This window comes from Staurois parvus, unplaced genomic scaffold (genome assembly GCF_062004578.1).
Source record: "Staurois parvus isolate SC_StPar_1 unplaced genomic scaffold, SC_StPar_1.0 ptg000361l, whole genome shotgun sequence".
NCBI lineage: Eukaryota > Metazoa > Chordata > Amphibia > Anura > Ranidae > Staurois > Staurois parvus.
The window spans coordinates 17,463,377-17,490,784 of NW_028318157.1; the positions used below are offsets into that span (position 1 = coordinate 17,463,377).

General features: G+C 39.8%; 1 protein-coding gene across 5 annotated transcripts in view; it reads left to right on the plus strand.

Annotated features, from left to right (window-relative positions):
* The window catches only part of FGF13 (fibroblast growth factor 13), a 489,250-nt gene that overhangs the window by 189,101 nt on the left and 272,741 nt on the right, over positions 1 to 27,408 (plus strand). The window contains exon 1 of one of the 5 annotated variants that reach the window (XM_089684976.1): positions 26,908 to 26,926. The exons of the other annotated variants lie outside the window; for them this stretch is intronic. The gene's annotated coding sequence lies outside the window, so the exon portion shown is untranslated. Of the gene's footprint in view, positions 1 to 26,907; positions 26,927 to 27,408 lie in introns of those variants that run through there. 5 annotated transcript variants of the gene reach the window in all.

The following is a 27,408-nucleotide window of genomic DNA, read 5'->3' on the forward strand; positions in this document are numbered from 1 at the left end:
AAACTAATGCAGCCACCACATCTAGTGATTGGTAAGCTGCAATATATTACATTTTTGTTTTGGCTTTAATAACGCTTTAAGCTCTAAAAAGATTATGGGGGTATCATCTTGCTTATCCTAGATTAAGATGCTGATCTGACACTAAAATGAACACCACACAGATAATCTCTTTAATTAGTAGAGAACATGGATTAAAGTGTACTGCACTTCCACTTTTGCAGCCAAATTAGAAGATCACTTACTTTATATTTGTTACATGTCCCATTAACAGAGCATAACCTAAAGGCTAACTCCGTTTTTGTGGGGAAAAGAATGAGCAAATAAAAAAATAATATAGTGTATACAACTGCAACACAATTGTAGTTAAATGTTAGTAAAAATTACTTTTCCTTTTCAGTCTGCAGTGCCATCATTTTCTGTGAAATTAAATGCAATATGGCTACAGATGGTGTACAGACCGCCCCCCAGAAATGTAATTTCCTTCTTTTGTGATTGGCTAACTGATTTTCCCAGAAGTCTTCACTAAGATACAACTCAGATTTTGAGCATCCCCTGCAACAAAATTATAGTTTTTGGTGAGATCCTCTCAAGGGAAAATCACATTTAAAAAGGATGCAGACCCTGCCACTCTTCTCATTAGAGCCCTGCAGGTGCAGCAGCTTATTGATAATTATAAAACCATTCCCATACAGATTCACTCTGCTCATGGACACAGACAAAAAACAGCTATTCCTTCAGAACAATAAAAGGTAGGTAAAATCCCTGAACTGTACATAGATTGGCTAAAGATGAATGTTTTTTTTTTCTCAACAAAAGTGGAGTTACTCTTTAACCGTCTCCCGCCCGCCATATAAGGAAATGTCAGGCGGCGGTTCTCTCTTTCTAGGAGGACGTCATATGACGTTCTCCCACTCTAGCTGTGCTTGCGACCCGGCTATCAGTGGTGCGCTGTGTCTCTGGGACACAGCGGATCAATGATTGCAGTAAAGAGCCAATGACGTAGCCTCTATCATGTAATCAGCTATGTCCAATCACAGCTGAACGTATGTAAATAGGGAATGCTGATTATCAGCAGTCCTCTCCTCACGCTGACAATGTGTGAGGAGAGGAGAGCCAGTAAGCTGTATTCCTCAGAGAGGACATGTACACTGATCATCAGTGTAGCCCCATCAGTGCCACCTGTCAGTGCCCATAATTGCTACCTGTCAGTGCCCATCAATGCCACCTACAAGTGCCCCATATCAGTGCCCATATCAAAGCTGCCTTTCAGTGCCAACTATCAGTGCCAGTAAGTGCTGCCTATCAGTGCCCATCAGTGCCACCTATTAGTGTTTGTCAGTGCCACCTAACAATTCCAATCAGTACTGCCTATCAGTGCCGCCTATCAGTGCCATATATGAGTGCTGCCTTTCAGTCAGTGATGCCTGTCAATGCCCATCAGTGCCACCTATCATTGCCCATCGGTGCAGCCTATCAGTGCCCATCACTGCAGCCTCATTAGCGCACATCAGTGAAGGAGAAAAAATTACTTATTTACAAAATTTTATAACAGAAACTAAAAAAGACTGAAAATTTTGAAAAAAAGTTTTTTTTAGTTTAGCAAAAAATAGAAAACCCAGTGGTGATTAAATACCCCCAGAAGAAAGCTCTATCTGTCTCAAAAAATGCTAAAAATGTTGTTTGGGTAGTGTTGCATGACCACGCAATTGTCATTCAAAGTGTGATAGCGCTGAAAGCTGAAAATTGGCCTGAGCAGAAAGGGGGTAAAAGTGCCCTGTAGGCAAGTGGTTAAAGTCTAAGCTTACCTTAAAAGAAACATCAGAACAGGGACATTACTTACCTTCAGTGAGATGTGTTCCTTGTGTTGCTGTGTCTTCTTTTTGCCAAAGTGTTCCTCCCCAGCTTGACTGCCCCTAACTCACCCCTTTTATTCATTGGATTTTAGCTCTGCCAATCATGAAGGTTCAGCATCACATGTGGGCATTACTTAAAAGGTTACAGTTAACATGCAAATGCAGCCTGCCTAGGAACGCCCACTTCTCCATTCTGAAATCCACTCAGATATTTGCATAATTATTCCCATAATCAGCCCAATACTTGCATAATGGCTGAGGGCTTGTAGTTGCAGCAGGTGGTGATGGACCTTTCCGTCATGTTTTCCCATTAACTCATTGGGCACCAATTCTGGGTCACATAAGAGGACTGCCCCTGGGGTGGGTTCTTCTGGGCTATGCTAGGCACCTGTAACAGGGTCACTTGCCTCACACATAGATTACCTGTAGTTGTGCTGATTTCATCAATACCCAAGGACAAGACTGAGGCTGCTGTCAGGGAATAACTTTATCTCACCATTAAATTATGGATTAAGTTTGGCCTCCAACTTGGAGATGGCCTTACACCGTGTACACTTGAGCAGGAACTATCTTCCAGTTAACTCTCAGGTCCCCGTGTCAATGTACACATTAACTGTTATTTGTTGCAATAAGAAGGGACTCGCCAAGCCTATGCCCTCTCCACCTGTCTAGCATATCTCCATTCCCTCACTTCCCGTAGCAGAATGGAACCCTGCCATGCACCTAGCACAAACTCCATGCATGCACTTGACTTAACTCTTGACTTACCGTACCTCTGCACAGGCTGGGAACCCTGGCAGTGCCAATGCTATGGGAGAAAGAATGCTGCAGAAGGAGTGCTGACAACATCTCCCTCGTTGCTAGAGACTTTCCCATCTGACACTGGTGTCCGTTTATCAAGCAGCAGTAAATGTTGCCACGGTTTGCATTTTTCCACTGTCGACTGTCAAATATGTTCCTATCCTGAACACGATTCTTTCACATTCAGGAGAGGAAGGTTTAAACCTCACCTAAACACGGCAGCCCCTAAACTCTGCTAAAAAGCCTATGTGTATGTGGACATGAGCTGCCAGCATTGCATAGAAAAGCACAGAGGCCTAGGAATTACAACACTGAGTCTAAAATAAGGGTTGTCCTTAAAACAGAAAAATCTCATTAGCAAAATCTCCTAAACATAAACCCTAAACATAAACCACGAAGGATCCAGGCCAGAATTTCTTACTGGTTCATGCACTAACTAACCTCTGCAGCCTCTCTCATACACATCAAAATTTGAAAAGTCTCTGCCTACCACAGAATCAGGTGATAATCAAGTGATAAGAGGCAGCAGTTCCGATCAGCAGCAATATGAAATACATGATGAATCTGCCTGCAATGGTTAAATCTATCCTTAAAGTATAACTAAAGGCAAAACTTTTTTTCTATTATTTTTGGATAGAATGGGGAGAGATTAGCACACCTGACAGGTTTTTATTGCTGTCTGTGTCCCTGTTAGTTAAATTTGCCCTCTTTCTTTCCCCTGTTTACCATTATCACCAAAAGTGAAAGAAAAACCCAAATTTTGGGTTGTCACCAGGACAGCAATGGACAGGAAACCTTCAAAATATATTTCAGTATATGTATATATATAAATATATACACAAACTGCATGTTCAAATTCATTTTTATTACAAGATATATATAAAAAATATTTTTAAAAATACATTTCAAATATACTGTATGTCTTTAAAAATACAGATCTACATTTTTGGAGTGCATTTACAAATATATGTAAAAATATATGTTGAAATTACTTTCTTATATGTTAAAAATATATTCTTCAGATTTGTTTAACATATAAAAAAGTCATTCTAACATATATATTTTACATTTATTTGTAAATGCATTCCAAAAATATATATTTGTATTTTTAAAGACATACAGTACATTTGCAATGTATTTTAAAAAATATTTTTCATATATTTTGTAATAAAAAAACAACTCAACATGCAGTATGTATATATATATATATATATATATATATATATATATATATATATATATATATTGCAATACATTTTTAAATATATTGAATATGGCCAAAATAGTAGTATCTCAAACATATGGAAATATATTTGGAAAGAATATTTTTAAATTATACTTCAAATATATTTTTCTTCCATATGGGTGGGGACACTAGTTCTGGTGACTCTAGTGACAACCAGGGATTCCCTCAATTTGTAGGGATTTACTCTCACTTACTGCTGTGTCTATGGGGCAGAAAATTAAGGTAAATGTCCTTAATGGGACACAGATGACAACAATTAAAAGAAAATGAAAGACAGGTGTTATGATCCTCCCTTTCTAATCAAAAAACATTTTCCTTACATTCTACTTTGAGCCTGGTTTCACACTTCTGCGGTGCGGCATATCACAGCATTCCTGTGCAAATCACATGTGAGTTCTCTGCAGTGCAATATGAGCCATACATTTTGTATGGCTCAAATTGCAGCGCATCCGCAACAAAAAGGCAGGACTCTTTTTTTTGTCACACTCATGCGATCCGATTCTGCACATCGAAGTTTTGTGAACTGACTTCGGGGTGTTGTTAATTTAACATACACACCCGCAGCAGTTGGCATGAACGGGGTGTGATTATGATGCAATGCGGGATTCGCACAGAAACCGGTGAGAATTCCGCACCGCATCAGTTTGAACTCAGGCTAAAGGTAAACTTGGTGGACTTTCTAAACTTAACATAGTTGCAGTGTTTCCTAAATGATATTTATCATTCGCTGACTAATTTTAATTGATGAGTCGTGAGATTCTCCTTAATAAAAGGACACTGAAAATGTGTCATTGTGCAACCTCTTTAAGTAAAGATCTTTAAAAGAAAGGAAAACAAAAGAGCTACACAGCTCCTATTAACGCAAGTACATTGTAATTTATTCCTACAGTTTAGATGTCAAGCTTTGCATTGTCTTTTGCTGGATTCATGGGGCTGTTTATTTTCCACTTTGCTTAGCTCACTGAAAATGGACTGATCAATGATTGGCTTATTAGTACCTGTAATAATGGTGGTGCCTCTCAGAGCCATTCCTTTGATGCTGTGCTCAGCGTTAATGCTAAGCTTTGTGCTACTAACAGACTTTGTGATGAAGTAGTCCCTGTCCCAGAAGGCTTATAACATAAGTACAACGAGAATTATTTCAGAAGGCATGCCAGCAAAACAAAGCTAGTAAGATTAGGTATAAAAATACAAAAGGGACATCAGAGATTTAAGCTGGGTTTCTCTGCATCTCTTTTCTGGCATCAACAAGACAGAAATTCCAGTAAAGTTAGCAAGGTGATTTAAAAGAGATATTTATTTCCAGATTTTCTATTAATATAGAAGACATGTTTCCGACTAGGTTGTGGGCGTCAGATTCTGCGAATCAGAACCCAGAGTGGGGTGCAGTCCTAAAATAAAGTATCCAGACTATCACACTTATTTTATTCTATTTATAGGTTTTAGTGCAAACACTAAATGTATGGCATTTAAGGCTTCATACTAACTGGACATTTTTTACACTGCTATTAGGGATGTCTGGTATTTTTTTTTCTGCCTCTAAGGGGTTAATTTACTAAAGGCAAGTAGACTGTGCACTTTGTAAAGTGCAATTGCACTCTGCAAGTACAGTTGCTCCAGAGCTTAGTAAATGCGGTAAAGCTTCACTTTGCAAAGAATACCCAATCACGTGCAAGAAAAATAAACAAACTGCATTTTTGCTTGCACATGATTGGATGATGGAAGTCAGCAGAGCTTCTGCTCTTTTACTAAGCTCTGGAGCAACTGATCTTGCAGAGTGCAACTCTATTTTGCAAAGAGCGCAGTCTATTTGCCTTTAGTAAATCGACCCCATAATGCCCCCACATATTAGTCTAAGTGTCCATGCACATATAAGTGTTCAGAGGAGTTTAGAGACAGGAGTGTTTAGAGGCAGAAAAAAACCCACTTGTAGGCAGGTGCAGTCTACATTCTCCACTGCAGGTGATGCTCAACCGGAACAGCAATGCAGCTGGAGGAGGAAGTCAAGAGAAACTGGGATTCTCTATATTTCCCCCGGGTCCCTGGGGCAGCGTTCCGATTGACTATGCTTGATCCAGGTGACCTTGGTGGCCATCTTGGGTCACGTAGAGTTTTTAGTGCACATTTTTCAAGTTGGCTAGTGTTGGGACAAAGCACCCATTTGTCAGGGACAACATTAGCGTTAGGAAGAAGTTTCAGAGGAGTAGGGAAATCTTAGGGCCCATGCCAGCCTCTCAGCAAGCTCCCTTTTGGGTTGGACCAACCAATCCACACTCTGCTGCCCTTGGCAGGCGCTGCCTCCAGCTTGGGCCTACTCACCACTGACTGTCCATTCAACCAATGTGAGTTCCCCAGTCAGGTGTTCTATTCCCGCCAGGTTGTTGTACTGTTTTACTGTTGTACTGTTTTTAAAGTTCTGCAATACATTGTTTTCTGCAAACAAGGATTCTGTGTGTTGACTGCCACCTCACCACGCTGCATCTACCTAACACACTGCCAGGAGAAGTGGCGTTTTGTCAGACAAAATGCATGACACCTGTAAACGCATGTTAATGTGGCTAAATGTGCCTTGACCCTAGGCCTGGTTAACACTTGAGTGGTAATTAATTTCAATGGCCAGAATAAATTATTACTCTGGCCAATTAAATGAATTAACACCCAAGCGCATGACGCTCGAGCTTTTTCCTGCCAAAACACCACTGCCAGGGGGAAAGGCATCTAGGAGAGATAGCAAAAATGTCTAATGTGTATGAGGCCTAAGAGGAAGGTATTTCTCAAAATACAAATTTTAGGGACAAGATGTAAAGGAAATCTGCCTACAGTATAAGACAGTTTGCTTTTACATTGAGATAAATTTAGTAGTAATGGATTGGTTCCCTACCTGTTCACTGTCAAATTACCACCATTATATCAACGTCTCTTGTACATTTGCTGTACTGAGTCCGATCTGCTGCATATCTGAATTTCTTGTTCTTCATTGGAATATGCAAGACCCTGGGCATGATCTGCCTTAGACATTTTCCACTAGTACATGGTAAATCATTCATTTTATCAGTTACAAAGGATTCTCATTTCACATCAGGTTAGCCTTCCAGAACGACACATGTAGTTTAAATTTCAAATGATTAAAATCTATTTTTCACATTAAAAACAAATGAACACTGCTATGTGTTATAGGCATGTAATGATCTTTAGAGTATCTCATAGAACCTTATAGAAATGAAAAATGGGACCTGCCATACACAATGGTCAGGTCAAATCCCAGGTCATACTTCAGTGAGAACTGCAGAACTCTCATAATGTGCCAGCAACATAGGTCAGATCTCAATGGATCTCTACAGAATAGCAAATCAAAGAGAACCTTTGTGAACAGAGTGCCACATTGTATATGAGCAGGATTCACACCCCATTGATCAACATATCTTACACTCTAGCATTCTCAATTACTTGTGTTAGTCAAGTTATTTTAAGTAATTTGAACAACATGGCTGATTTGACATATGGCGTTATTTAAAATTAGTGCATTTTAATACAATTTAAGACAAAAGCCTCCTGTATTTCCTTGAAATTCCTATAGAAAGGCCGCTGTGCATGTTCCTTCATGCTAGTTGCACACATTCTTCATATGTTCTTGACTATAGAAATAATAGTTTTAGCCTTTAAATTCCCATTTATGTTTCCCAGCATTCACCTCTACACCTGCTTTTTATAAATGACCATATTAGCGATGATCTTCTGAAGAAGGGCTCTCCAAACTTTCTAAATATAGGGACAGTTTATTGTCTATTGATCTTTAAGTGCGTCAAGCAGTGGCCAGTGGGAGCAGAAAATGCTCCAGCATAAGTGGGAAAAAACAATGGTGGTCAATGGAAGTAGAATAATTACAGAACATCTGTGGTCAATAGGAGGAGGAATAGTTCCCCATCATTGGTGTCAATGGGAGCAGCAGTGCCCCATTGCTGGTATCAGTGGAAGAAATAGTGCCCTATCCTTGGTGTCAGGGGAAATAATAGTGCCCCATCATTGCGTAACTCTAGCTTAGCTAGGTAGGATTTTTTGTTAGACAAAGACTGAGTAGCAGCCTAGGGATGAGTCAGCATGTGAGTGAGGCAGGAGTTAACCTCAGGAAAGGCTAGGGTGTTTCTACAGGTCAGAGCTTCTGGGGCCCTCCCACCTTTCCAGAAACTAAAGAACTTTCTTGACCAGCGGAGGAGGAGGCTCAGATCTGCATATTTGAGGGACCTTGGCCAATACCCTGGCAGGAGGCTGAGCAAAGTGACCAAGGCAACCCTTAAATATGATAGAGCCTTGGGCATTGAGGTGGACTTGGGTGGGAGATGGACTGGAGGAAGGCAGGAGTGTGGAACCTGGGAGGGGGGCCCAGATAGGAGAGCCTACCTACAGGCTGGTTGCTGGACATGGAGTACATGCAGTTCGTTGGGCATCCCATATACCCCATCAAAGTGATTAACCTCTTAAAAAAATAAGTAAAAACCAGCTGAAGTTTGGTTTATTGACTACAAGTGTGCATGTGTGGAAAATGGAAACAAATACAGTGGCCCTCAAGAGGATAGTGCTACAATTGGTATCAGTGGAATGAATAGTGTTTCATTATTGGTTTCACTGGAAGGAATTGTGCCCCATCATTGGTGTTAGTGGAAGGAATAGTGTTCCATTGTTGGTGTCACAGGAAGGAATAGTGCCTCATCATTGGTGTAAGTGGAAGGAATAGTGTTCCATCATTTTCATCAGTGGGAGGAATTACAGTGCCTTGAAAAAGTATTCATACCCCTTGAAATTTTCCACATTTTGTCATGTTACAAACAAAAACATAAATGTATTTTATTAGGATTTTATGTGATAGACCAACACAAAGTGGCACATTATTGTGAAGTGGAAGGAAAATTATAAATGGTTTTCAAGTTTTTTTACAAATAAATATCTGAAAAGTGTGGGTTGCATTTCTATTCAGCCCCTTTTACTCTGATACCCTTAATTAAAATCTAGTTACCAATTGCCTTCAGAAGTAATCTAATTAGTAAATAGAGTCCACCTGTGTGTAATTTAATCTCAGTATAAATACAGCTGTTCTGTGAAGCCCTCAGAGATTTGTTAGAGAACATTAGTAAACAATCAGCATCATGAAGACCAAGGAACACACCAGGGAGGTCAGGAATAAAGTTGTGGAGAAGTTTAAAGCAGGGTTAGGTTATAAAAAAATATCCCCAGCTTTTAACATCTCACAGAGCACTGCTCAATTCATCATCCGAAAATGGAAAGAGTATGCTACAACTGCAAAGCTACCAAGACATGGCTATCCATCTAAACTGATAGGCCGGGCAAAGAGAGCATTAATCAGAGAAGCAGCCAAGAGGCCCATGGTAACTCTTGAGGAGCTGCAGAGTTCCACGGCTCAGGTGGGAGAATCTGTCCACAGGACAACTATCAGTCGTGCACTCCACAAATCTGGCCTTTGTGGAAGAGTGGCAAGAAGAAAGCCATTGTTGAAAGAAAGCCATAAGAAGTCCCGTTTATAGTTTGCGAGAAGCCATGTGGGGGACACAGCAAACGTGGAAGACGCAGGAAACTAACACTGCACATCACCCTGAACACACCATCACCACCGTGAAACATGGTGGTGGCAGCATCATGTTGTGGGGATGCTTTTCTTCAGCAGGGGCAGGGAAGCTGGTCAGAGTTAATGGGAAGATGGATGGAGCCAAATAGGGGCAATCTTAGAAGAAAACCTGTTAGAGTCTGCAAAAGACTTGAGACTGGGGTGGAGGTTCACCTTCCAGCAGGACAACGACCCTAAACATACAGCCAGAGATACAATGGAATGGTTTAGATCAAAGCATATCCATGTGTTAGAATTTCCCAGTCAAAGTCCAGACCTAAATCTAATTGAGAATCTTTAGCAAGACTTGAAAATTGCTGTTCACAGATGCTCTTCATCCGATCTGACAGAGCTTGAGGTATTTGTCAAAGAAGACTGGGCAACATTTTCACTCTCTAGATGTGCAAAGCTGGTAGAGACATACCAGAAAAGACTTGCAGCTGTAATTGCAGCAAAAGGGAATTCTAAAAAGTATTGACTGGGGGGGGGCTGAATACAAATGCAAGCCACACTTTTCAGATATTTATTTGTAAAAAAATGTTTAAAAACATTTATCATTTTCCTTCCACTTCACAATTATGTGCCACTTTGTGTTGGTCTATCACATAAAATCCCAATAAAATATATTTACATTTTTGGTTGTAACATAACAAAATGTGGAAAATTTCAAGGGGTATGAATACTTTTTCAAGGCACTGTATGTCCTATAGTTGATATCAGTGGGAGGAATAGTACCCCATCATTGGTATCAGTGAAAAGAATAGTTCCCCTTCGTACGTGTAGGTGGGAGGAATAGTGCCCTATCATTGGTGTCAGTGGGGGAATAGTGCCCAATCATTGGTATCAGTGGCTAGAATAGTGCCCCATCAATGGCATCAGTGTGAGGGCTAGTGTTCCATTGTTTTGATCAGTAGAAGGAATTGTGTCCTATCATTGGCATCAGTAGAAGGGATAGTGCCCCATCATTGGCGAAAGTGTGAGGAGCTATGCCCAAATGTTGGTGTCAGTGGAAGGAATGGTGACTCATTGTTGGTGTCAATGGGAGAAATAGTGCCTCATATAAGTAGGAGGAATAGTGCCCCAAGGGTCACATAATGGCAAGCAAAGGGTCGCATCTGGAATTTATCTTTCTGATATGAAAGTTGTCTGCCTCATTCTTAAAACTAGGGATGCAGAGTGAAGTTGAACATGTTCCATAGTACCATATGATGCCTGCCCTAATGTAAATCTGATTCAAAGATGAATTATTGGCTACAGGTTACTTTGGGGCTTTACATGTATATTACAGTTATTTTATAAAAGTCTAGCCCAGGTTAATAGGCCTATTTATTTTCAAAAGAGTTTCCATGCTAGGAAGAGAAGTGCTGAATCTTGAATAAGAGGTTTTGTGGTTATAAATATAGAGCTGGAAATGAAATAAAGTCAGCATACATTTTAGGTTAGCATCCCACAGGGTTTTAGCTGATACTTTGAATTACTGGCCACGGGACTACCGTGTATGTCTTTCATCATGAAACTGCTGACCTCCTGGTTCTTTGGTTGTACAATGAATGGCTCAATAATGAGTTGGATAATGTGATATGCCCATAATATACACCGCTCCAGAACATAAAGCTGAATTCCAGGCAGATATACAATACATCAATTAATATAGGTATGTGTTCATTACAACAAAAATGAGAAGTATGTTTAAATGTACTTAATCTATGTTTCTGAATTTGTTTAAATGTCAGCCTCTTGTGATCATCTACATAGTACTCAGAAACAGAGAGGTGCTAATCAGATTCTGCTGTAAGCAAATATGCTAACAGGGAACATACCGACAAGAGGAGAGAGAAGGGTGAGTTGAGTGTTGACATCATTATTGTTAAGTCAGTAGGTTGGGGGTGTGTTCTTGACCAAGCTACAGTGGAGGTCAAGATCATGACTGTCCTTTCTGCCTGGAAGAGATCCACATATGTATTTCAAGTGCAATTTATTATTATTATTATTCAGGAATTCTATAGCACCAACAATTGGCACAGGGCTTTACAATATGAAAGGAGACCGTATAGAACACCACAACTCAATACAAGAGGGTTAGGAGGGCCCTGCTCCTGAGAGCTTACAATATAACTTTAGCTGATTGTCTGCAATTGTTTAAACTGATACTGTGTAAGAAAGTCTATAAGACATACCACAAACATTCTATACTTTCTAATTGTTCCTCTTCTGATGATGAAAAAAAGCACAGCACAACCTGAGAATATCAGCACCACACCCCGATTAATCGAAACACAAGAAATAAAAAATAAGGAATTTTTTAGGTGTACATTTGTGGACTTTGTCTAATCTTTAGGATAAGCTATGTTGGAGTCCTTGCTTAGATTAAAGAGTGGACTTCAATTTCAAGCCTTATTAGTAGTATCAGTAGTAGTAGTAGTAGTAGTAACTTCTTTAAAGCCCCAGAGCAGTGTCCCTTTAAGAAGTAGGTCAGATGGACATAGCTCTTTAGGACACCAGACAGTATTCCCTTTGTTAGACCCACAGCTGGATGCCTTCCTTCATGATACCAGACCAGATCTTCAGGAGACAGCCCCTTAATCAGCGTAGCAGAACCCCACGTCTTAGCATTCAGGCCCTCAGGTTGCTCACCTGGGGCCACAAGGCAGTAGTTGCCTCAAAGGGAAATGTGCCCTCTTCCAGGCTGGCCAATCATGGACAGGAAAAGACCAGACCATCAGGGCAAGTGTCTCTAGGATAGGCTGGGGCTGTATCAATATTCATGCTGCCATGTGCATAGCTCCACACCTATGATCTAGAAACTTCCCAAGTTCCCTGACAGCAACTGATCACACTGAACAGACCTAACTAGCAGAACAAGGTATCGCTGATGCAGTGTGCCAGTTATGCTTTTACGTAGCAACAAATTGCAACCACACTGACTACAGTGTGATAACTACATTTACCAATACCAAAACTAATTTTATCAAAATTCAAACTAAAGCTATCTAAATCTAGCACCCACCTAGGAGGGTGTTACGCAAACAAATGAGGAATGAGAGATATCAAGAACCAAAATAGAAATAAACAAAATAGGGAAAAAAAAATATATATATATACACACACACAGTATATATACAGTATGTGTGTGTGTGTGTGTGTGTGTGTGTGTGTGTGTATATATATATATATATATATATATATATATATATACATATATATATATAAAATATTGAAACACCAAAAACAAATAAACAAAATAAACACAACACTAAAATGAAACAAGAACAGCAAAGAAGGAAACAACAACAGCAAACACAGTTCAATAAAAAAAAAGCATCCATACGAGAGGAGAAGCTGCAGAAAAGGAATAGAGCACTGGCCCACATAGCCTGGAATCAAACCAATCAAAAAATGGCTATGGACCGGGGGTCCACTACCCCTAGTGTCTCCTGTTAAAGTAGGAGATGAGGGGAACGATACTGCAGCCAGGACAGCATTGGAGCGCTGATATAGAGCCAGGTAAGTGTTTAGTAACAGAGGGAGGTAGGACAGGTAGTGGGGTATTTTGAAGCTTAATGCAGAGAATACATTAAAGTGAAACTAAGTTTTTTTTTAAAACTGTGAGCAGGCAGCTTTTTATTGCAGAACAGGCATGCTGTGTTCCTTCTGCAATAAAACAAACTTACCTGCCCACTTCCAGGTTTCTACTGCATGTTCACTGCAGCTCAGCATCCATTCCTGGCACACAACATGACTAACTCCCATGCGCAAGATGACGTCATCCACTGCTAGCCAATCAAGAGACTGATAAACTGGCACTCAGGAGAACATGACAGCGGCCGGTGAGTTATGCAGCTGCCACATCACTGGAAGGAATAGGTGAGTGCACTGGGGGGGTTTAGTTCCTTTTTAAGATAAAAATTGTTTAGACTTTATACCACTTTAACTCATATCAGGTTCTCATGCTACATTGTTGCTATAAACCTAAAGAATTTTAGAATGTGTAAGGGGTACTTATGTTGATACATTCAAAGAGGGAAACGGTGCAGGAAAATTCACTCCGCTTGAAAAAAACAATAGGTTTATTTTCCTCCAACATCCAAGTTTAGTAGCAAGCCTCAAATTGTTCGAAGATTCCAGCACTCGTGCTTTGTGTAATAATGATGTTTCTTTCATTAGTTATAAATGCATTTGCCTGGTTCTGAATAATAGCCATGTTATTGTTCCAAGGAGTGCAAACAACTCTGAGTGAGTTGTCAGGCACAGTCAGACCAAATGAAAACCTAAATGGTTCTTGTTTGAATACAAGTCTCTTGCAAATATATTAGCTTCTTTATTTGAAAATTAATTCTACAATTACATAACTAATTCATCTCCAGAAAAGTACTTTGTCTGAATAATCTATTCATAACAAACACTACAGTTAGCCGACAATTCTTCCCTAGCGGAGCGACATTGTTTACTATATACCTGGCACCCAGCCATTAGAGTCACACTTATCACCCGGGACTTTGCAGTCAGTGTTTTATGGGACCATTTATCTTTGTCTACAAATCTAAACCAGTATGCTGACCATATATGAACAGATCTATTGTCAATACATGGGAAGACCTCATATCTCATTATTCTCTTTGTGACTGGTCACCATCCAATGCATCTGCAATTTTTAACACCAACATGGAAAATTAATTTACTTAACATATAACTAAAGGCAACTTTTTAAGAAGTAACTTCTAGGCTTTAGACAATGGAGCAAGATTTTTTATAAAGCTGGAAATCTAATGGCATCAGACTAATACACCCCCCCCCCCCAAATCTACCCTCATTTGATAGAATTATACTATAGTTGTGCTCATGATATTTGTTTATTTTATTTAATGGCAGATTATGTCATAGTTTATTCCAATTATTCACCAAAATTATTTTTTGTGAGCTTGTTCGTACTTATTATATTATATTCAGCCTGTAGAAATTCTTTCAGTACAACCTGTAATTTGTGCTCATTTATACAGAGCATTCTGTAGCCTTCAATCAGAAACAAAGTAGAATCAGTTTTAAGCTAATGGACATTTTAAGCCTATGTGTTAAAAGCTTTCTTCCCGCTGCAAAATACTGAAGTGGATGTGAATGCAGAAAATAAGGTCACATGTTATCCCTCAATAAAAATCGCCTACTGCTTTTTCAGATGCTAATTTCCCCTTTGTAATTTATAATGTTTTAGATCTGGTGCTTAGAGCTCAGGCAGTTATAAAAATCCAAATTTAAAAAGGGTTTGTGGAGGAAGTCTCCCAAAATATGGAAAAAGAGTATAAGTGCGGGAAGTCTTCCAAAATATGTAAAAGGAGTATACGTGCAGAAGGTCCCCAAGTCCATAAAAGAAATAAAGTATAAGTGCAGAAGCTCCTCAAAATATGTAAATGAAGCATAAGTTCAAAAGATGCTCAAAATATGTAAAAAGAGTATAAGTGCAGAAGGTCCTCAAAATATGTAAATGAAGCATAAGTGCAAAAGATGCCCAAAATATGTAAAAAGAGTATAAGTGCAGAAGGTCCTCAAAATATGTAAATGAAGCATAAGTGCAAAAGATGCCCAAAATATGTAAAAAAGGTATAAGTGCAGAAGGTCCTCAAAATATGTAAAAGGAATATAACTGCAGCTCATACCCAAAATATATAAAAAGGAGTATAAGTACAGGAGGCCTTCCAAAATATGAAAAAAGAATATGTGTACAAGCTCATCCAAAAATGTAAAGGGAATTTTCTAGCTTCCACCTGGAACTGCTGCAGCATTCAGCATGCTGTAGACTTTGCTCATTGGAAGTTCAGCTATACAGAAGTGCAGCAGGACAAAAATGCATAGTTTGAACAGCAGTAGTTCAAGTGCAGCAGAACAAAAGTACATACTTTGAACAGCAGTAGTTAGAAAACAGCAAGAGTTTGGAAACAGACAACCATCTTTGGGACTTGAAGCTGAAGAAAAAAAATTAATTGCAGGTGACCGTACTGGAGAGCCTTTATCGGAGAGACATCACGGGCAGTGCTGAGGTTACTATTCCATACTAAGACCTACCAGGAGGAGTGAGTGACACCACTATTATCAGCAGGATCCACCGACCAGCAGGATCATTACAATCAGCATTATAAGCTCTTTGGTCCCTGGGGGCCTGAGCAGGAAGGTGAGGGGGCACCCCAGCCGTAGAGGATTTGCACATTGTGGTTCACACCCTGCATGAAGTCTGTGTGACCCAATAAGGACACCATTCACCATATGTTTATCCATTAAGGACATTATTCACGTTTTTGCTCACCTTCATGCATGTTATTCTCATAGCTGTCCACTTCACTCCGTTTATATATGTCAGCCACTTTATTATATATTATATGGTTCATCTTATTTTGCTCATTTAGCGCCGTATTAATTGGTTTTATATTCAGCATGCTGGATATACTTTACAGTGTGCGCTGTGCTTCACTCCACCGGAAATGTCAATGTGTTAGCAGAAACTGGTTAGCGATTAGGAAATGATGTTTCAGATAGCTGGTTAGACATACAATATAGGATTGATGAATCTCTTCTGCACTGTAACAGGAACTTTATGTGGAAACCAGAAAGGGGTCCATGGGTGTGCTGTTACGCTGCCTTAAACTGGCCATACATGTTACAATTTATTTATTAAAGGTGCTTTAATAGCACCATCAATATACACAAAGCTTTACATACGTATTGTACATTCACGTCAGTCCCTGTCCTCAAGAGCGTACCATCTTAAGTCCCTAACTCACATTCATATATAGACTAGGAAAAGTTTAGACAGAAGCAAATTAAACTACCAGCATGTCTTTGAAGTGTGGGAAGAAACCAGAGTACCTGGAGGAAACCCACACAGGCACAGGGAGAACATGTAAACGCCAGGCAGGTAGTGTCATGGTTGGGATCTGCGGTCCTGAATTGTTAGGGTGCTGAGGGCTTGTCCACAACCCTTTGCGTCAGATGGCCATCTGCCAGAGGAGTGAAGGAAAGGGTAAGTAAAACTTCTGTTTAATGTTCCCCTAGACAACAATTAGCATTTACCTTGAATTATTACCCACTACAAGGGTAGTTTTTAAATTTCCTTGAAGTTCATCTGTAAAAATAACCTACTTGTCTACCTTTTCCCAAGCAAAGCACAGAAGGAAGTGGGCTTCCACATTGTGACCTTGCCTTCTAACCAGAATCACTCATATCATATTTATAATAAAAACATTTAGAAAAGGGTTCTTTTCTGCTTTATCAGACGATATGTCCAGAGAGTAAAAGCTTTTCCAACCCACTCAATCATTTCCTTTCAGATGCCAGACTCCCACTGTGTTTTGTTTTGCTCCACACCTATTGAGATACTTGTATTCCACACAGTCATGCATCAATCCCTTCCGGAGTAAAGCAGGCCATAGATGATGCAATTTTCTTTTATGCAACCATGGGTTATAGGAAAGAAAATCGCTCAATTTCTCCCTTCTGAACCAGCCGAGATTTGAACCATCTATGGCTTAAAGATACCATAATAAATATTACAGGTGACACAAGGAATTTGGTTGGTAAATAGACGTTGATATTACCATGTCAAACAGATGATGTTTAATATTTGTTGTAACTTCTATCATAACTATGTGATATTTTAATTTGATCTCTATATAATGTGTTACATTTTTCTTGCATTTCAGCTGCATAGTCACAATAGGATCTGACTTAAAGACTGCTTTACATGAAATGACACTTTTCTCAGAGCTTCAACACAAGTTGAATTGGCATTTAGATCATGAAATGTGTTAGTCTTTGTTGTGGTTTCCTAGAAAGTGGTGGATATTTTTATATTGGTGATGTTGTTCACAGAGGCATGAAAAAAGGCTTTCTCTGTGTTCTGTGAGAAATGATACTGCTGTGATGTGCATTAGACTGGAATTCTATTGTATAGCTAAGGGGAGCAATGTGTGTTCTGCATTCAAACAGATCTGAGGGTGGCTAATGTAAAAGAGTATAGCAAGAGGAATCTAGGGCACTTTATGTTTTTGAGGTCCTCTATGCAGAAGAGCAGGGGGAGGCAGTAAAAGAATACCAGGGTGATAGAAAGGACCACATAGTGTTATGCTCTAAAGACTGTGCTACAGAAAAATGGCAACCGATCCCACTCACTGTGACCAAAACTGAACCAGGTAGTGTAAGATGGCTTCAGCTCTGCTCTCCACTCACAGGAGAGGTTCATCAAGCGCAATTCGCCCCATAGTGGCCTCAATCATTGAGGCCCTAAAGACTGTGGTGCAACTTATTTTTTCACTACCTGGTGGTGAAACTGGTGGAAACTGTTAAGGTAGAATAACTGAAGTCTCAAGTTGCTACTATATTTCTGTACCACCTTTAACCTGCCAAATATTGGCAGTGGTACCAGCAGTGGTTTTTGCTGTTGTCTATGGGGAAGTGATGACTGAAGACCCTTCCTGGTTACATTGAAAGTTGAAGACAATTTGTGGCACCCTGGAAACAGCCCTTAATCAGTGTCCAACCTATGTATATGGAAAAATATTGTACAAAGGGTAAACAAATTAACTTCTTTATTGTATGTTGTGACACCAGTAAGATGGTTTTTCCCTATGAAAACCCTGTTAAAAGTAGTGTATCAAAATTAAACAGCAAAAAACACATAGGGGTTGATTTACTAAAGCTGAAAAGTGCAGAATCTGGTGCAGCTCTGCGTAGAAACCAGTCAGCTTTCAGGTTTTACTGTTAAAGCTTAACTAACCACTTGCCCTCCAGAGGATTTACCTCCTTCCTGACCAAACCTTTTTTTATGTGATACAGCACTGTTTTACTTTAACTGACAATTGCGTGGTCATGCAACACTGTTCTTAAATTAAATTTATGACCTTTTTTTCCCAGAAATAGAGCTTTTTTTTATGGCATTTGATCACTTGTGCGTTTTTTATTTTTTGCGCTATAAATAAAAAAAACCAACAATTTAAAAAAAAAATATTTTTTACTTTTTTCTATAAAAAATATCCAGTAAAAATTTTTTAAAACTCGAATTTCTTCGTAAATTTAGGCCAAAATGTATTCTGCTACATGTCTTTGCTAAAAAAAAATCCCAATACATGTAAATTAATTGGATTATAGCATCTACAAATGGCGGTTTATATTTTTATTTTTTTATACTAGTAATAGCGGTGATCAGCAACTTATAGCGGGACTGTGGGACTGCGGTGGGAATTCTGACGCTGGGTGGGAACTGACTAACTGCCACTGACATCCCAATGACACTAATACAGTGATCAGTGCTAATAAAAAGCACTGACACTGTACTAATGACACTGGGCAGGAAGGGGTTAACTTCTGGGGCGATCAAAGTGTTGTTGTTTGCACACAGGTCTCTCCCCTGTCAGTTCTACACAGTGATTGCCGGATGTCGGCGGGGAATCTCCAGCAGGGACCTGGTGATCTATCACATCCATAGCTGTCAATAGAGGCGCAGGTACGGTGCCGTGTGTGCGCGCCCCCTACTCAGAAATACAAATTATGTATATATACATGATTTTGCACAGCCCTGCCGCCCTGTAGCAGTAATTCTACTATAGAGCGGTGGGAAAGTGGTTAAATCAACAGACATTAAAAGCTGATTGGCTACCATGCACAGCTGCACCAGATTTTGCACTCTCCAGTTTTGGTAAATCAACCCCAAAGAGTGTTTGACCCTTCACAAATCCTCGTTTTGACAACTTTGCGCAGTCTTTGTAACTTCTTTCCCTGAAGAGACAATGGCAATTAGAAAGAATCCTCTACAACGTGAGAAGAAATCCCCTCCTGAGCAATTTTCCGTATTGAAATGTTTCCCCTCCCCTCCTATTCCATAACATCTGTAAAACATATATTCCACCACTTTATATCCATTGGTAACGGGAACAAATTTACAGGGTGAATCTCCGCAGTGGATACCACATACAACCTTGAAAAGTGAGGCGCTGGGTTTTTTAGCTAATTGAGATCTGATATCACATAACAGAATCTAAAATACCTTCAATATGCAGCTCCCCCACAGCTCCTCCCCTCCCAATACTTACCTGAGCCAGATCCAGCAATGTGCATGAGGGCAGCTGCCGTCCCAGCTCTCTGCATCCTCATTGGCTCAGAGACAGCAGTGGGAGCCAGTGAGGAGGGAGCATGGGTGAGTGGGGGAGCGAGCCCTGTTCTGTGTGTCTTAAGGAGACACAGAGCAGGGCTCAGGAGCAAGCATGCAGTGCAAGTGATTTGCTGTGGGGGCACTTGGCAGGAGGGAGAAGCCCAGAGCACTGGTGGTGCACCCAAGAAAAGGAGAATTGGGGCTGTTTTGTACATAACCCTTGTACAGAGCAGGTAAGTAGAAAATGTTTGTTATTTTAAAAATATTAAGCCTTTAGTATCACTTTAAGTATTGCCATGCATGCTGAAGGGAGAGGGAAAATTCTTAATCTAAGGTTCAGCCCAGTGTGGGTAAAACATGTCAGAGGGGCATGACCAATGGGTGGGGACTTAAACTGAAGCCTGTCTTTAATTTACTTCAAACCAGAGTTGAATACAGTGTGAAGCAGCACTTGTATGCAAATGTAAGTAGTTTTAAATAAAACGTCTTCACAGGACTGCTAAGATCAATGTGGCACTCTAATATTCTCTATGCTATACTGATGAGTATCCTCTGAAATTCATGATAGGTATACACTGATATAATTCATGGGTATACTCTAGAATTGATAGTTCAGTTCATTTTTGATTCTTTTACTTAAAGGCCAGCAATGATCCACAAAAAAAACCTTTGATCCTTTATTATTATCATATTGCATAAAAAAGAGCGTTTAACGCTTTCTTATCTATATCGCTATCTCTTTCTCTCTCTCTCTCTCTCTCTCTCTCTCTCTCTCTCTCTCTCTCTCTCTCTCGCTATATATATATATATATATATTTCAATGTATTAATGATTAAAGTGAGCTTCTAAAAAATGTATGTTTCATTAACCTAGTAAATTCCACTGTGCTTGCAGGTTATTATAAATAGCAAGGACAGTCCTTGTTTCCCAATTTTCTGTGACTTGTAAGAAAAAAAAAGGATTCATGGTCCCTAAATTTCTTGACAGGTTTCTCTTTTGTAACAACATTGATGGAATTAATTGAATAATGTATCAAAAGAAAGCTGGCACATTTCTAAGCTTTCCTTTAACCAGTGAATATAATGCTAAAGAGCAATTAAACCATAGGCACCCCTAATTATACAATTCAAACATCTTCTACATGAAAGCATTTTATTGTAGAATATGCTATAATAATTAATGTCCGTAATATCAATCTTCAGTACATTGTAAAGTCTTTGAACTTTTAGCCTATGCTGAAATCTGAAACATTGTTCTGCAGCTTTTATTAAGTAAGGCTTGAAATACAGTGGTGTGCAACCACAATTGTTCTAATCTTGTAGCTAAGTAGTAAGCTTTCATAGTTTTTTTTTTTTCTAAAAAGTAGCTTTTTTAAAAGCAATTTTAAAGAAACATTAACCCTTGTCAGACTTTTTGTGAAAACAGTTAAGTAGTCTCAAAATAACAATAGTGGCCTATTCACACTTCTTTTTTCCTGTTGCGTTAAGACCACCCATTCATTTTAAATGGGCTGCCAACACACAATAATGGTCAAAAACATGTATGTGCAGAATTTTTTTTTTCAAATGCAGAGCCCCACACACTGTAGCTTTGCATTGTGGGGCACTGGAATATGTATATCAGAGCAGCTTCGCCTTAGTGCATTGGGGTGCTATTTAGAATAAATGGCACTGAAATACACCAACGCATGTAATGCATCATATCACAAAAATGTATTTGAGCCCTAAATGTGGATATGGCACTTTTCAATACAATCTTTTACATTACCTGGTTTAAAAGGAGTAGCAGGTCATATCAACCAATCTGAACTCCTCTTTCAATGGTTCTATGTCATTAAAGATGAATTTTAGGTATGGTACATTTTATATATAGTAGACATCAAATATAGTAGTGGTATTTTTCTAACTACTATATATGACAGCTTCCTTCTTCAGGAATGGTTGTTAAGAAAGTGTCCCCAGTACTGGTCAGGAAACCCCAGGCATGTAAGTGGCTGGATATAGTTTTTTTTTAAAAAAAATGTAAAAATAGCTTGGGGTCACTCCACAATTCATACAAGGCCCCTCATGCTTTAAGGAAGATGCCATGCAAAATAAAAAAAGCAATATGGTATGGGGTCCCCCCAAAATATCTACACCAGACCCTTATCCAAGCATGTGGCCTGGCAGATCAGGAAACAAGGGGATGAGCGTGTAACTTGCAAACACCATACTGGGCCACATGTGGCACATCTCAACTGGACCACATTTCAACATGGGAGGTGCCTTGCCATGGGGTACCCCCTGCCAAAGTACCTTGTCACAATGCTGATGAGGACAAGGGCCTCTTCCCCACAATCCTGGCCTAGTGGTCGTCGGATCTGCACCATGGGGATTTATCTAGGATAAGGATCTGGTATATTAGCAGGAAATTTTCAGCAGTTTGTTGTTTTCTTTTAGATGTCTGTTTTTCTGTAGTAGGTTGCATACATTGTTGCATACAACTTCACAGGCAGATTATGGGCACCCCAGACATGGTATTTAAAGTAATTTTAGATTTTTTATGTTTCACGTAAGCATTATTAAATTGCGGCTCTCTGCCAAACTGAATTTAAAAAAAAAAATTTGCTTTGGTACATGTTCCCCAAAGCATTGTCCAGTCCCCCAATATCATTTGTTTGACAATCCCTTGACTATTAGCCTAGAAAATGACCAGATCTGATATTTACCATTGGTCTCCCACTGACTTCAATGGGGTTTCAGATTTGGCAATCTAACTTCCGTAATGTTCTCTAAGCCTGCCTTAAACAGAACTTGGGTACATTCAGCTCATCCCTAGTGATAGTGAAGGAAGGATGGATGGGAACACTTACACAGCATGACTCCCTAAGAGCCCAGATACATACTTAGCCAAATAATGATTCTGCATGTCTGGTTTAAGGGTTCCATTTAATTGCATTTACCTATGACATGAATGTTTTGTTTGCACAAGAGTGAACCTGCTACTATGAAATCAAGTACAAACTAATATTACAATGAATTACAATGAAATAGCAAGCATAAAGAGAACAGATCCCCCCCCACTCTTCTTTCCGCTCAACTTCCCACAATGCAACTCTGGCACCCTGCAAAAGTTTTCAGGGCAGTAGGTTAGCTTTTGTTTGTGGGACCTAATGCAGGACATGTCATTGTGGTGCTGTCAGCACAGTAAACAAATCTGAAGCTAGGAATATAGGAATAAACATCCATGCACCCACAAGAGCCTCATCTCCCTATCAGTTTTTTTTGTCATCTGTTTCTAATTGGGAAGATTTCCCTTCACTTGTCCAAATAATCAAAACAGAAAGTGAGAGGAAATCCCTCCAAAGTGAAGGATTCCTTGTTGTCAGCAGAGTCACATGAACTAGTGTCTCCACTGGAAGATTTCCCATCTATTCCTGTCATTATAACAGGAAAGAAGCCGCTGGATTTGACTGGATACACATGACATTTTAATCTCTTTACATTTTCTACTTAATTTGATGGGGATGAGCCCAATAAACACCTTCTTTTCTTCTGCCATTTTGGGGATATAAGTGATACCTACTTATATGTAGAAAATCCTGATCACTTGCCCAGAGTAGTTCAATGTTACTATGGTAACATTGTATTGCTTTGGTCACAGTGTGCTGAAAAATAAAATATAGAAACATTTGAAAAAAAAATACAAATTCAATTATTATTATTATTTGCACCAAAGAAATGTAGCTGAATACATTTTGACCTAAATTTATGAAGAAATATTATTTATTTGCAAAATTTTATAACAGAAACGAAGAAAAGCACATTTTTTTCAAAAGTTTCAGGTGTTTTTTGTTCTATTTAGCAAAACAAAAAACTCAGTGGTGATTAAATACCATCAAAAGAAAGCTCTATTTGTGTGTAAAAAAATGATAAAAATGTCATATGGGTACAGTGTTGCATGACCGTGCAATTGTCATTCAAAGTGCAACAACGCTGAAAGCTGAAAATTGACCTGGGTAGGAAGGGGGTAAAAGTGCCCTGTAGGCAAGTGGTTAAATATACCTTAACTTCTCCCACTCCCTAACCTTATCACTTAAGCTACCTTCAAACATTTAAACATAACCTATATGCTGAAATAAAACCAAACTGGTCACACTTAAACTGTATGCTAACGTTAGCAGCATACTTCTTTTTTACCTCCCTTTTTGTCTGGTAAAATACCAGTTGAAAGCATTTTGTTATATCTGTTCCATAAGTGCAAATACCTGTTGATCCTGACAAAAATTTAGTACTCTTTCAAGTTTCTGTAGACTGTGCATCACTGTCTCAGGTAATGTGAAGTAAGCTTTATGGACTATAGAACACCTTCAACTATACTTTGTAGATTTCTGAATTCCTAACACCACTCCTCCATAAATACAGTACACTTGTCACTCTATAAAGAAAGTGTGACAGAGTCACCAGCTGATAAAATGAAAGACATTTAAGAACTAAAAACCTGAAACATATTATATTTTTGTGTTAACCTTCCCTAACCCTGAACCTAGCATTTGCAATGAACTCTCAGACCCACTGAAATTGAAATCGGAACAAGTAATCTAATTCTAAGGGTTTGGTCACACCTGCAGTCGTGTTGTAGCGTGGCCGCTGGTGTGTATTCTGAACTATATAGTGCCTGTGGGTGGGTGCAGAGGGATACAGTGGCAGTATAGATAAAAGTCTGGTGCAGATAAACTCAGAACTTGTGTTTTAGAAAATGCCAACTACAACAACCCCAGCAGGAGAGTGCCACTAAGGGTAGCACTCATAGTTCAGTTTTATGAGAGAGTCTGCGGGTAAAGGCGTTCTGGCAGCATCTGTCTTCAGAGGGAGGAATGCAGCCTTGCTAGTTTGGTCACAAGAGGGAGGCTTCAAGTGGTTGTAAAGGCTCAAGATTTTTTTTACCTTCATGAACTCTATGCTTGAAGGTAAAAAACCTTCTGTGCGCAGTGCCCCCCCCCCCTCCCACAATACTCACCTGAGCCCCGTCTTGGTCCAGCACTGTACACAAGAGCAGACCTTTTCCTGGGTCTCTCATTTCTCATTGGCTGAGACAGCAGCAGGAGCCATTGGCTCCTGCCACTGTCAATCACACCAATAAGCCAATGAGGAGAGCTGGGAGTGGAGGCTTCAGCCATGGCTCTGAGCGTCTTATAGATGGATAGAGCAGCAGCTCGGGAGCAAGCATGCAGCAGTGTCCCCAGAGCAAGTGGCTTGCTGTGGGGGCACTGGCTGAAGAGGAGGAGCCAAGAGTCATGTTTCCTATTTTATAGGAAAGAAACATGAACCTTTACTTTCAGTACAGGATTGCGAGTCCCTAGACTGTCCCTACTCATGAGGAACCTTTTCCTGCCATTATTACTTTCCCTGCCAGGCGGGTACTCTTTCCTTATTCTAGTCACTTTACAAAATGCACGCCAAAACCTGGGGGCAGGGACTTAAAATGACTCTGCTGACCCAAAGATGGTCGCCAAATGTCACTTGAATGCAGCATAACCAACCGGAACACTGCCATCAGGAACCAGGGACCACCACAGAGAAACTAAGTTTCTTCTGACTTCCTCTCCAGGCTGTGATATCGCTCCGGTCAGGTGCCATCTACAGTGAAGAAAGCAGACTGCACCTGCCTACAAGCCGATGTACATGTTACACCAATTTGCGCAGTTTTTTTAAACTTTATCGGAATGCCATACGGTATTCCATTCACTGAAATGCATTGAAATACAGAGCAGTGTCCATCAACACTCTGTGCTGAAAACAATTGTGTATGTCTTACTGTTTTCAGAGCACACCAAAGCATTAGGCTACATTTACAGTGGAAATTTAGACTCTTGCAAATTTCAGTTGCAAGAATCAGAAGATTCCTGTTGCTGCTGTGAGCAGATAGATGTGGTTGCCAGTCTCATTCACTATAATAACAGGTCGCCAGCGTCTGCAGCTATTCACAGCTCTCTGCACAGCCATCCGTTATCTGCAGTGATGGCGGCTGGATACACTGGATCCACATACACTGTGGTTGCCCACAGGCACAGCATCACAGTGTGGATCTACTTGGAGTGGTGTTTGTGTCCTCTACTACCTATACTACTAACCTTTGTGTTCAAGATGCATATACTTACCTATTTTCAGCCAGCTCCAGTCCAGTCATGTGATCCAGCTCCCATGTGTCAGTCAGCAGCCGTAAGGATGGAGCACAGACATTGGATGGGCCATAGGAGCCTATGGGTAACATTAACCTTCTAGGCTTTACCAACTGTTGTTGAACCCTGCTCTAACGTGACAGGACAGGAGCAGGCTGAAAATAGGTAAGTATATTTTACATAGGTTAGTCAGTATAAAGGGTGTGGCATTTTCAAGGTTAGTTATGGTTTAAGCTGAAATTCTACTTTAAAGGTAACAGTCATAGAACCTTGAGAAATAGAAGCATAAAGCTGGCCAAGCGTGGATAGAAATTTGGCTGGTTCAGCAGGGACGAGCAAAGATTCAATCCATATATGGGCAGGCTGATTGTACTCAAGTCGAACCATCAATTGACTTGGGTATAACCAGCTGGTTGGATTTTTTTACATTCCGTTACTGCCAGTGGCTATAGTCACTAACAGTGTCCATTGTGTTCTGTCCAGGAAGGCACCCCACACCTCCCTTCCCCCCAGTTGGAAAAACAAAATACCACTGTGGGGAGAATCCCACATCAACAATTACTGTGTTGATGGGGGGAATCGAGTAGTTTTCTTTTCTGCAACACAAGGTAGAAGGCAAGTAAATCAAGTAATCTATGAGCTGCTTTAGTTGACATGTAGCTGGTTCTACCAGTAGGATAGCACTGCAGCACTAATCTCTCGGCATTCTTAGCAATCCTGTTGTTGGCGAGTGTCTAAACTCCAATAATGAGCCAAGTCAGTATTTACATAAGGTGTTTACCTTGGCTTTAGGGGATCTTATAATGTGCTGGGATTTCCCATCGTGTTATATGTGATTTGACAAGGTCATGTTCACATTAAATCTGGGGTCATATGCAGGCACAGTACAGAGAACTAAACTTTTGCAATGTTGCCAGCCATTTAAAAAAAAAAAAAAAAACATGTGTTGAAGCCTTTGAACAGCTGTGCAGAGCAGCTCGGATAGTTCAGAAACCTTGCTTACTACCCTTGCTGTTTCCTTGGAGTACAAGTATTTCTCTGCGTTCCGTCTGCCGGCTCCGCTCTCTGCTTTATGTATTCTCCACTCTTCTTATGGAGCTGAAGAGAGATCATGTAGTAGGTATGTTATTTTTTATCTGATACACATCTCATAGATTGTTTGTATTTTTATTATTCCAAGAAAACTGTTTTCTCATGACCTTTTTTCAACGATACAATCAATAAATATATTTCTCTCATTATTACACCGACACAGAGAGCAGTAATGTACATCTGATGGCATAAAGAGCAAGCTGGCATTTATTGTAATGTTTGCAAATGCAAAATTCCCACCAGACGTTGCTTATGAATATTTTAGAGTTTTTCAGATCGACACTGAAAACTAACACAGGGCTGCCGACAATCTGCTGAGGATCCAACGTGCTCTCTTCATTCAGAGCTGGTGCAGTTATTATTTTTAACCCGCTATCTGGATCACTTCAACTTTTAATTAAAAAAAAAACAAATCCCAAGTAATGATTTGATTTAACCATTAGTAACAGCAAGCAAGCAGCAATTATTCAATGAAATGCATTATTATATTAAAGACAACCAAAGATTTTA